This window comes from Crinia signifera, chromosome 7, assembly GCF_055691185.1.
Source record: "Crinia signifera chromosome 7, ASM5569118v1, whole genome shotgun sequence".
Classification (NCBI taxonomy): Eukaryota; Metazoa; Chordata; class Amphibia; order Anura; family Myobatrachidae; genus Crinia; species Crinia signifera.
Window position 1 is genome coordinate 15,843,505 of NC_139223.1, and position 12,581 is coordinate 15,856,085.

General features: G+C 43.6%; 1 long non-coding RNA gene across 1 annotated transcript; it reads left to right on the forward strand.

Annotated features, from left to right (window-relative positions):
* The first annotated feature begins 5,143 nt into the window (after positions 1-5,143).
* Positions 5,144-6,378, forward strand: LOC146021382 (uncharacterized). Its single transcript, XR_014450887.1, has 6 exons — positions 5,144-5,176; positions 5,268-5,315; positions 5,399-5,489; positions 5,781-5,851; positions 5,955-6,018; positions 6,238-6,378. It is a non-coding gene; the product is annotated as an uncharacterized LOC146021382 (long non-coding RNA).
* The last annotated feature ends 6,203 nt before the right edge of the window (positions 6,379-12,581 follow it).

The window sequence follows — 12,581 nt, forward strand, 5'->3', positions numbered from 1 at the left end:
AAGAACATAGCTCGGTCACAACCATCTGGGCAGAGAGTAAGCTGGGGACTAGGACACCAGCAGGCATTAGGGGACAGAAAAACCCATCAGACTAGAGTCCAAGGCAAGGCAGGGTCACGGTAGGGTGGCGGGCTACGGTCCTAGGACCTAGCGTTGGCGGAAGTACTGCTGGCCAGCCAAGGTGGGTGCCAGGCCTGGCGTCGGGGGGCAAAACGGGATCACCCACGGGTACAGGTCGTCAGTTGCGAGAAGGGGATCCCAGCCCCCCAGGCGGTTACATGATTCAGTTGATAAGGGCTGGTGGACCGCAGTGCTATCTTTGCCACCCAAATTAAGTAACAGTAAATCTGAACTCAAGTTAATAAATTGTGACCATTTAATTCGCCAAAAATACTAGACTCCGACTGGTTATTTCAGGTACAAGGGGAAGGTTACAAAAGGGGAAAGAAGGGGATGAGATGGTGCTTTGGGTTCAAGTTTTGTTGACTGGTGAGGGGCATCAGGCGCTCAGCGGTTTAAAGAGAATGAGCAGCAAATAGCAACGAATGAGTATAAACGCTCAGCCTGTGCCCCACAAAAAAGAGACATAATTGCTGCAGGGGGGAACGCAGGTAGGGTAGGTGCCAGCTTAAAGCAAGAGGGAAGATAAGGTGAAGGACAAAAGGTAAATGGCCCCTCCCCAGGGGATAGGCCATACTTAAGGAAGGGGGAGGATGGGGGTCATTACACTCAGAAGCAACCCCAGCAAGGATCCCACCCACCCACCCCAAGAGGAAGAAGGAACAACATTAAGCAACTTCAAGAAGGCAAAGCAACAGACGGAAGTACTGCAGACCAGCCATGGTATGGCGCTAGGCCTGGCGTCGGGGGCGGAAGTACTGCGGGCCAGCCAAGGTGGGCCCCAGGCCTGGCGTTGGGGGGCAAAACGGGATCACCCAGCGGTTACAGGTTGTCAGTTGCGAGAAGGGGATCCCGGCCCCCCAGGCGGTTACATGATTCAGTTGTGAGAAGGGCTGGTGGACCGCAGTGCTATCTTTGCCACCCAAATTAAGTAACAGTAAATTTGCAGGAAGGGGATCATTACACTCAGAAGCAACCCCCCGCAAGGATCCCACCTGCCCACCCACCACAAGAGGAAGAAGGAACAACATTAAGCAACTTCAAGAAGGCAAAGCAGCAGACGGAAGTACTGCGGACCAGCCATGGTATGGCGCTAGGCCTGGCGTCGGGGGCGGAAGTACTGCGGGCCAGCCAAGGTGGGCCCCAGGCCTGGCGTTGGGGGGCAAAACGGGATCACCCAGCGGTTACAGGTTGTCAGTTGCGAGAAGGGGATCCCGGCCCCCAGGCGGTTACATGATTCAGTTGTGAGAAGGGCTGGTGGACCGCAGTGCTATCTTTGCCACCCAAATTAAGTAACAGTAAATTTGCAGGAAGGGGGTTATTACACTCAGAAGCAACCCCCCGCAAGGATACCACCCGCCCACCCACCACAAGAGGAAGAAGGAACAACATTAAGCAACTTCAAGAAGGCAAAGCAGCAGACGGAAGTACTGCGGGCCAGCCAAGGTGGGCGCCAGGCCTGGCGTCGGGGGGCAAAACGGGATCACCCACGGGTACAGGTCGTCAGTTGCGAGAAGGGGATCCCGGCCCCCCAGGCGGTTACATGATTTAGTTGATAAGGGCTGGTGGACCGCAGTGCTATCTTTGCCACCCAAATTAAGTAACAGTAAATCTGAAATCAAGTTAATAAATTGTGACCATTTAATTTGGCAAAAATACTAGACTCCGACTGGTTATTTCAGGTACAAGGGGAAGGTTACAAAAGGGGAAAGAAGGGGATGAGATGGTGCTTTGGGTTCAAGGTTTGTTGATTGGTGAGGGGCATCAGGCGCTCAGCGGTTTATAGAATGCTGCAGAAGTCAGTGCTTCCTCCTAGACTGAGCCCGCCCCCGGAGGAAAGAGTGGAGCTGATAGTAGCTTTGTGTCAGCCCAGGGGACCTCTTCCCTTGAACCGTTTGCTGTCAGCTAAAACCATGGTGAGGTGAGGCCAGTTTTTAGTGTGTGGAGGAGGGGATTTGTTTATGTGGGCTGTGTATTTGTTGTCACTAGTGTCAGGGGAGCGGAGGAGGATGTGTGTGGTCTGTGTGAAAGAGCTGTCATTAGGGGGAAATGTGTGTTTTAGATTTGTTAGTGTGAGGGTAATATGTTTTTGGTGGGTTTTCAGATGGAGGGGGTTCATTTGCAAATATTTTCCAGCATATTTCTTTAAAGACCAGCGGGGCCAAATGCAAAAGTCTCTGAGTTCGGAGGCTGTGGGGAATGTTGGCGGAACTTGGAGTTTTTAATTAAAAAAGGCAATTACTTACAAGGCAAAACCATGCTTTGTAAGTGATTGACCCTTTAAAAAAACCCTCAAGTTCATCCGACATCCCGTACAGCCGCCGAACTCCAAGGGCGAAATGTAATAGGTTGCGATTTTTGGACGAGTTCCAAACTCGACCAGAAATCGCACCTTTAAAAATCAAGTTTTTTGCCGCAAATTCGTATATGTAATGAGATTCGAATTAGCGGCAAAAAATGCGATTTGCCGCGATTTCGGGCGATTTTCAGTCATGAAAATGTGCGCCTTTTCATATATGCGATTTTTTTTTTTTTAAACGGCGTGGGGTCCCCCCTCCTGAGCATAACCAGCCCCGGGCTCAAAGAGCCCGTCCTGGTTTCATAAAATCAAAGGAACAATCAAGTCGGGGTTCCCTGAATTTTATAAAACCAGCACCAGGCTCAAGGGCCGGTCCTGGTTCCCAAAATACGGGGGGACAAAATGACTGGGGGGTCCCCCGTATTTCAAGAACCAGCACCGGGCCCAACCAGCCAGCAGGGTAATGCCACAGCCGGGGGGAGACTTTTTATACAAGTCCCCCCGGCCAAAGCATTCAGCCCTCTGACCGGTCAGCATGGGCAGGGGCCCTGGGGGAGTGAGGACCCCCCCAAAGAAGGGGTCCCCCCCTCCAGAACTTACCAGCCCATGCTGAAGCCCGGGGCTATCCTCGATGCCCCTGGGCTGTGGGCATCGAGCTGATTAATGGTGTAAAAAAATAGATAAAATCCTATTGTGTATTGCTGTGGAACTATGAGTCCCAGCAAGCCTGCACCACAGGGACTTGGAGAACCACAAGTCCCAGCATGTGGGGCAATAAAGGGCCAGCTGGGACTAGTAGTCCCACAGTACTACAAATAGTTAAATAAAAACACACACACAGACAGTACAACTTTAATACACACCAAGCCCATTCATCCAATACTCACCTATGTTGACACGAAGCTTCGGTCCCCTTGTCCAGTAGAATCCAGAGGGGAGGCTGTGGAGAGAAATCATACTCACCACAGACGTCTTCAGCGCTTCCCCGGGAGCCCTGCAGCATTTTTCCCACGATCACCGTCCTCCGGTGTTCTGTTTACATCTGGGGCTCCGCCCCCAGACCGGGACTTAGCCCCGCCTACCAGCCAATGATGGTCCGGGAAAACCCCCATGCTGGACCATCATTGGCTGGTAGGCGGGGTTAAGTCCTGGTCTGGGGGCGGAGCCCCAGATGTAAACAGAACACCGGACCATGGGAAGAATGCTGCTGGGCACCCGGAGAAGCGCTGAAGACGTCCGGTGAGTATGAATTCTCTCCACAGGCACCCCAGTGGATTCTACTGGAGAAGGGGACCGATCCTTCTTGGCAACATAGGTGAGTATTGGATGTATGGGCTCCGAATGTAATAAAGTTTACTGTCAGTGTGTTTGTGTATTTTTTTAACTATTTGTACTACTGTGGGACTACAAGTCCCAGCGGGCCCTTTATTGCCCCACATGCTGGGACTTGTGGTTCTCCAAGTCCCTGCATGTGGTGCAGGCTTGCTGGGATTCATAGTTCCACAGCAATATACAATAGGATTTCAGCTATTTTTTACACCAATCATCAGCTCGATTCGTACCATATTTTTAATTCCTTTGAAGCCAATTTTTCCATTTGATTTAAGAGGTCATAATATTCCTCTTCTGTTCTCTCCATCTGTATCCCAATCTCATTATCGTCTAAAAATATAGTTCTACATTTTTGACTCCTATTGGATCTATCCCTAAAAATGGGCATTTTTAGCAGCACTCTAGTGATAACTAGTAGAAACACAATACAACAGTACAATTTCACTAGATATTTGCGCTAAGTAAAAGTGGTTTTTAGCTTTTCAAAAATGGCTGTGCGTCCCACCGTTAATTAGGTGGAACACAGACCTAAACAACCATACAAATATTACCGGGGAAATAACTCTATGTACCTCCAACGGCTGGGTGGAACGCATACCTTAGCAAATACTTAGTAATATCCTGTAAAATGGCTGTGCGTCCCACCAGCGGACAGGTGAAACGCAAGCCTATCAATTAGGACGTACTATACGAATGAGTGGCTCCCCCTGATGCGTAATGAACGCCAGCCGAGTCATTTTCTTAGAACATCCGGGAAAATGGCGGTGCGTTCCACCCGCAGACAGGTGGAACGCACACCGATTATTTAATACTTAAAGTTAATCTAGAGGTGCTTTACACCTTAATATGCAGAGAATAGATCCTCAATCACTAGATGCAGCTTTTTAGCTACATCGATCTCTAAGTTAGTTACTCTTGTGGCTATATTTATGCAGGCTTAGTTTAAGTATTGGAACATCCGGGAAAATGGCTGTGCGTTCCACCAGCGGACAGGTGGAACGCAAGCCATATAATTTAACAGTATAATGTGAATTTTAATGGTTTTTATACCCTAATATTGACACCACAAGTCCCCGCATATTAGATACACCTATTGAGCTGCCTAAAATGAAATAAACATAGGTTAAACCAACATCTTCATTAAAATGAACAGTACCATTGTGTTCTTTTTTTCTTAAAAAAATCTTTAAAAAAATCTAAAAACATCTGAAAAAAATGTCATAAAATTTCCATATATTCTAAAAAGGATTATTCACTTAGATAGACACGCAATTTTGATTATTAAGACTAATATTAAATCTTAATTAAATAAATACATCACAGGAAGTGATGTCACACATTTTCACTATAAATACTCTCCCAGGGCTCACACACATCACTTGCCCTTTGGACATTGGAGAGTTCACATGCTCTGGCTGCACCAAGGTAAGAAATAATGGAAGCTATTTATGTTCCCATCAATAAGAGCCAGTTCCCCCTTTTTTCTAATACTATACACGTTTTTCCTTCTTATTAGGAGTTCTTTTAAACACTAGAAAAGTGATTACATCCTTTTTCTCTGAAGGTATGTTCTTTATTTCACAAAATATTATTAGTATGATTAACTACAATAATTAAGTATTAAATAATATTTGTATTCACTCATAGGCTGGATTTTTTTTAAAAATATTGCCACCGACAATTGCACCCCTAATAAAATCTGAAACCTAAAAATCAAATAAGTGACCATCCATAGGAGGTATGTATTTATATAAGGCTAAGATTTTTGTATATATAAATAAAAGCCAGAGTTAAACTATATATTCATCTATAGGTCAGAAACTAAGGATTTTTTTGCCATTACTGGCCACTCCTATCCTATTGAGTTTGTGCCATCTGCTCTAGGAACCACTAGAAGTATGAATGCTCCCTAATAAGCGAGACCACTTATATTGCTCACTAACGTTATGTATATACTGTGGTTTAATAATTTATATAATTATTAATGTGTAACAATTAGTCACTTAATCTATGTACATATACATTACAGGTTCAACTCTATAAAATTAAAATAAGACCTTAAAAATCTTCAAAAAATCTTCAACTAAAGATTAATAACAGGTATATTAAACCGTTTATCAATCACTGAATTACGAATAAATATATATCAATACACAAGTTTTAATAAATTATATATTTTATTAACAGTCATTATACTTTTTAGAACATCCAGTGGGACTAAATCATTCTATATTCTTTGCAAATTTAACATCTTTAATCCTTTGAAGGTATGTTATTTCAGTTACCATTTTCAGTATCTTTGATATTAATTGAAGATTTCACAAATTGGTATAATGGTTATAAAGTTTGACAGACTCTTAGTCTTTTCCCCCCCCTTATCCATCTGTTCCGAGTCCATCTTGTTTCTCTGATGTAATGAATAAACATAAAATAATATTGATGTCTTTCCCAATGTATATACTTACAACAATGTTCTGTTTATATAGATCCTTTATATATGTCAAACCCCTGATGAAGTCTCTTATTGAGACGAAACGCGTCGGGTATTTGTGATTCTAATTTCAAGAGAACACTTCTTTTCCAAAGAGCATCAAATTTTTATGTTTTATAATAAATGTGTTATTTTTAAGAAATTTTGGTTGACAATACTTTATTATAAGCGGAAAGACTGAAATTATTGTATCAATTAAATTGTTTATGGGCGCTGTATAACACTATTGGGGTGTGTATTGGATTGAGGATCCCTCTAGTAGGGGGTCTAGTTTTAGTAGCGACCACTTTTACTTAGCGCAAATATCTAGTGATATTGTATTGTGATATATATATATATATATATATATATATAACATATATATATATATATATAATACAGAGCAATGATCTGTGGTGGGAAGATGTGGCTCATAATCCTTCCCAAAGGAGGGAATACAGACAGGGGTCAGGTAAGTATACTCAACTTCCCCCTAAGTGTGTATATAGAAATATATATACACACTGGCACCACGCATGAAAATATGAGGGGGGGGCGCCGTGACAGGAGCTTGCTCCGGGTGCTATGGCTTCATGCTACACCACTGGCCTGGGTGCCTGTCCCGGGATGAGACGCTGCCGTCACTGCTGCCGTGCAGTCTGCTGCCTCAGCCTGCCTGGGTATCCATAAGCGGTGCCTGGGCTGCCGCTAAACGGTAATTTGTGTTTGTGTATGGAGGGTGGGGGCTGTGTTTTTTTCTAAAGTGGCATACTGTAGGTTTATTTGTGTTTGTGTTATGAGACAGACATGTGTGTTTGTGTTGTGACAGAGGTGTGTATCTGTATGTATTTGTGTAAAGTGACAGGTGTGTGTTTGTGTAAAGTGACAGAGGTGTGCACTGTTTCTGTGTGTTTTTTAAATTAAGTATATTGGCCCAATGTACTGGCCTCTGCGTTTATTGGCTGTGCGGGGTGCTGGCTGAACTCAGAGGTTCTATTAACCCCTTCCTGACAGAGCCAGTTTTTGCCTTCCTGACAGAGCCCTTTTTTTTCAAATCTGACATGTATCACTTAAGTGGGGATAACTTTTTTTTGCTTTTACTTATCCCAGTGATTTTGAGATTGTTTTCTCGTGACACATTGTACTTCAAATTAGTGGTAAATTTGGGTCGATACAGTCTGTGTTTTTTTGTGAAAAATACCAAAATGTCGTAAAAAAATGGAAAATTTAGCAATTTGCAAAATGTTAAATTTTCTGCTTGTGAGACAAATAATCATTCCACTCAAAATAGTTAATAACTAACATAGACCATATGTCTACTTTATGTTTCCATCATTATTTCAACTTCCTTTTAATTTTTTTTGGACACTAGGAGGCTTACAATATGAATAGCAAATTCTCAAATTTTCAAGAAAATTTCAAACACTGATTTTTTTAGGGACCAGTTCAGTTCTGATGTGACTTTGAGGGACTTGTATGTGAGACACCCCCATAAATGATGCCATTTCAAAAACTGCACCCCTCACAGTATTCAAAACAGCATTTTGGAAGTTTGTTAACCCTTTAGGTGTTTCACAGGAATTAAAACAAAGTGTAGGTGAAATTTCAAAATTTCATTTTTTTTGCAGATTTGCAATTTTAATACATTTTTCTAAGGAACACAGTAGATTTTACTAGAGAAATGTGACTAAAAATTGATTCCCCCAATTCTTTTGTTTTCATAAATATCCTATATGTGGCCCTAGTGTGCACGTTGACCAAACCACAGGCTTCATAATAGAAGGAGCACCTACTTGATTTTGGAGCCTCCTTTTTATGAGATTATTTTTTAGGCACCATGTAGGTTTCTAGGCACCATAAGATGCTAAAATTTAGGAACCCCCCCACAAGTGACCCCATTTTGCAAACTACACCCCTCAGGGAATTCATCTAGGGGTATAGTGTACATTTCAAACCCCCAGGGGTTTCACCAATTTTGGTACAACTGGGCTGTGAAAATTAAAAATTAAATTTTTTACACAAAAATGCAGTTCTGGCTCAAAATTTTTCATTTTCAGAAGGTATGAAGGAGAAAAAGCACCCCAAAATCTGTGCCCCAATTTCTCCCGAGTACGGCAATGCCTCACATGTGACCAAAAAATACCATTTGGGTGCATGGCAGGACTCAGAAGGGAAGGAGTGATTTTTGGATTTTGCAGCTCAGATTCTGGTGGAATGTTGGTGGGTGCTATGTCGCATTAGCAAGACCCCCCAAGCACCAATACAGTGGAACCCCCCCACAAGTGACCCCATTTTGCAAACTACACCCCTCAGGGAATTCATCTAGGGGTATAGTGTACATTTCAAACCCCCAGGGGTTTCACCAATTTTGATACAACTGGGCTGTGCAAATGAAAAATTACATTTTTTACACAAAAATGCAGTTCTGGCTCAAAATTTTTCATTTTCACAAGGAATGTAAGAGACAAAGCACCCCAAAATCTGTGCCCCAATTTCTCCCCAGTACGGCAATGCCTCACATGTGACCAAAAAATACCATTTGGGTGCATGGCAGGACTCAGAAGGGAAGGAGTGATTTTTGGATTTTGCAGCTCAGATTCTGGTGGAATGTTGGTGGGTCCTATGTCGCATTAGCAAGACCCCCAAAGCACCAATACAGTGGAAACCCCCACAAGTGACCCCATTTTGCAAACTACACCCCTCAGGGAATTCATCTAGGGGTATAGTGTACATTTCAAACCCCCAGGGGTTTCACCAATTTTGATACAACTGGGCAGTGAAAATGAAAAATTAAATTTTTTTACACAAAAATGCAGTTCTGGCTCAAAATTTTTCATTTTCAGAAGGTATGAAGGAGAAAAAGCACCCCAAAATCTGTGCCCCAATTTCTCCCGAGTACGGCAATGCCTCATGTGTGACCAAAAAGTGGCAGGACTCAGAAGGGAAGGAGTGATATTTGGATTTTGCAGCACAAATTCTGGTGGAATGTTGGTGGGTGCTATGTCGCATTAGCAAGACCCCCAAAGCACCATTACAGTGGAACCCCCCCACAAGTGACCCCATTTTGCAAACTACACCCCTCAGGGAATTCATCTAGGGGTATAGTGTACATTTCAAACCCCCAGGGGTTTCACCAATTTTGATACAACTGGGCAGTGAAAATGAAAAATTACATTTTTTACACAAAAATGCAGTTCTGGCTCAAAATTTTTCATTTTCACAAGGAATGTAGTAGACAAAGCACCCCAAAATCTGTGCCCCAATTTCTCCCCAGTACGGCAATGCCTCACATGTGACCAAAAAATACCATTTGGGTGCATGGCAGGACTCAGAAGGGAAGGAGTGATTTTTGGATTTTGCGGCTCAGATTCTGGTGGAATGTTGGTGGGTGCTATGTCGCATTAGCAAGACCCCCAAAGCACCATTACAGTGGAACCCCCCCACAAGTGACCCCATTTTGCAAACTACACCCCTCAGGGAATTCATCTAGGAGTATAGTGTACATTTCAAACCCCCAGGGGTTTCACCAATTTTGATACAACTGGGCAGTGAAAATGAAAAATTAAATTTTTTTTACACAAAAATGCAGTTCTGGCTCAAAATTTTTCATTTTCAGAAGGTATGAAGGAGAAAAAGCACCCCAAAATCTGTGCCCCAATTTCTCCCGAGTACGGCAATGCCTCATGTGTGACCAAAAAGTGGCAGGACTCAGAAGGGAAGGAGTGATATTTGGATTTTGCAGCACAAATTCTGGTGGAATGTTGGTGGGTGCTATGTCGCATTAGCAAGACCCCCAAAGCACCATTACAGTGGAACCACCCCACAAGTGACCCCATTTTGCAAACTACACCCCTCAGGGAATTCATCTAGGGGTATAGTGTACATTTCAAACCCCCAGGGGTTTCACCAATTTTGATACAACTGGGCAGTGAAAATGAAAAATTACATTTTTTTACACAAAAATGCAGTTCTGGCTCAAAATTTTTCATTTTCAGAAGGTATGAAGGAGAAAAAGCACCCCAAAATCTGTGCCCCAATTTCTCCCGAGTACGGCAATGCCTCATGTGTGACCAAAAAGTGGCAGGACTCAGAAGGGAAGGAGTGATATTTGGATTTTGCAGCACAAATTCTGGTGGAATGTTGGTGGGTGCTATGTCGCATTAGCAAGACCCCCAAAGCACCAATACAGTGGAACCCCCCCACAAGTGACCCCATTTTGCAAACTACACCCCTCAGGGAATTCATCTAGGGGTATAGTGTACATTTCAAACCCCCAGGGGTTTCACCAATTTTGATACAACTGGGCAGTGAAAATGAAAAATTACATTTTTTACACAAAAATGCAGTTCTGGCTCAAAATTTTTCATTTTCACAAGGAATGTAGTAGACAAAGCACCCCAAAATCTGTGCCCCAATTTCTCCCCAGTACGGCAATGCCTCACATGTGACCAAAAAATACCATTTGGGTGCATGGCAGGACTCAGAAGGGAAGGAGTGATTTTTGGATTTTGCGGCTCAGATTCTGGTGGAATGTTGGTGGGTGCTATGTGGCATTAGCAAGACCCCCGAAGCACGGTGAAATTATGAACCTAAAAATCCATAGATGTGTGGTATATTTTAAAACACTCCTTTATACATAGGCTGGGTTTGTCGGGGCAAGTGTCACACTGGAAAATAGTTTGCTTTCTTATTCCCTTTTTATAGCAAACTTTGCACCTTTTTTGTGTCCTGCCCTTTTTTCCAGTGGAGGGGATTTCATCAGGAAAATGCTGCCCTGGTACAATACGGGGGCCAGTACTAGAAGTACTGGGGCCCTCTGCCTGCTGGTTCCCAAATATTAGGCCCTTTATGACTTCCTCTTGAAAGTGCATAAATGTCCCCCTCTGGCCGGTAGAACGGAATAGCACGTAAGCGTTATACAGTGCCATCTGGATGATATACACGGCCAGCTTCTTGTACCAGATTTTTGTTTTCCGCAGGGCACTGTACGGCTTCAGTACCTGATCTGAAAGATCCACTCCGCCCATGTACCTATTGTAATCCAGGATACAATTAGGTTTTGAGGTGTGGGTACTGGTACCTCGTACAGGGACGGAGGTGGTACTGTCTCCGTGAATTGTTGTCAGTATAAGGACATCCCTCTTGTCCTTATATTTGACCAACAACATATTTTCGGTGCATATTCCCCTGCTTTCACCCCTTCTCATTACTTGGGCAATGTGCGTTTTTGGGAGGCCTCTTTGGTTCTTGCGCACAGTACCGCAAGCTGCTGTACCTCTTGAACCAAGGGCCTTAAACAGGGGGATGCTAGTGTAAAAGTTATCCACATAGAGGTGATAACCTTTATCCAGGAAGGGGTGCACTAAATCTCAGACAATTTTTCCACTAACACCTACGAGGGAGGGGGGGCATTCTGGCGGTTCAATTCTTGAATCCTTCCCTTCATATACCCTAAACATGTGGGTGTACCCTGAGGTGCTTTCACACAGCTTATACATTTTTATGCCATACCTTGCCCTCTTACTGGGAAGGTACTGGCGGAATTTAACCCTTTCTTTAAAATGTATAAGGGACTCGTCAATACAAATACATTTTTCAGGGATGTACATCTCTGCAAATTTGGCACTGAAATGATCAATGACCGGCCTGACTTTGAATAGCCGGTCAAAGGTGGGATCATCTCTGGGTGGGCACTGTGCATTATCGTTGTAATGCAAAAATTTAAGGATCGTCTCAAATCGAGCCCGGGTCATGGCCATACGGTAAAATGGGGTGCTGTACAGAACATCTGTACTCCAATATTGCCTAATTTCTGGCTTTTTTACTATGCCCATATGAAACACCAGACCCCAAAACGTCATCATCTCTACTGCATCTACAGGGGTCCACCTAGCAAATGATGACGTGGGGTTTTGAGCAATAAACTGCTGGGCATATAAATTAGTTTGGTCCACCATTAAATTTATAAAATCATCAGAGAAAAATAATTTGAAAAAGTCAATTTCTCTGAGACCTGTGGAATCAAATTGGATTCCTGGCATGGCCAAAAACTCAGGAACCTGGGGCTCAAAATTGTCTGGTGGTGGGGTCCATACGAGATCAATTATTGGGGGGGGGGTCTCAGCTGCTCTACGGGGGCGTCTTTGAGGGGGTCCCTCATCACCAGAGGAGGAAGAGGAGCTTAAGACAAATCCTTCAAATTCCCCGCTTGCATCACTGGCTGTGTCAGAGTCAGAGGCAAGCATGGCATATGCCTCCTCCGCTGAATACATTCTTCTGGATGACTGGGATGACATTTGGGATGACATTTGGGATGACATTTGGGATGCCATTTTTATTTTTGTGTTTCTGGTAGTGAAA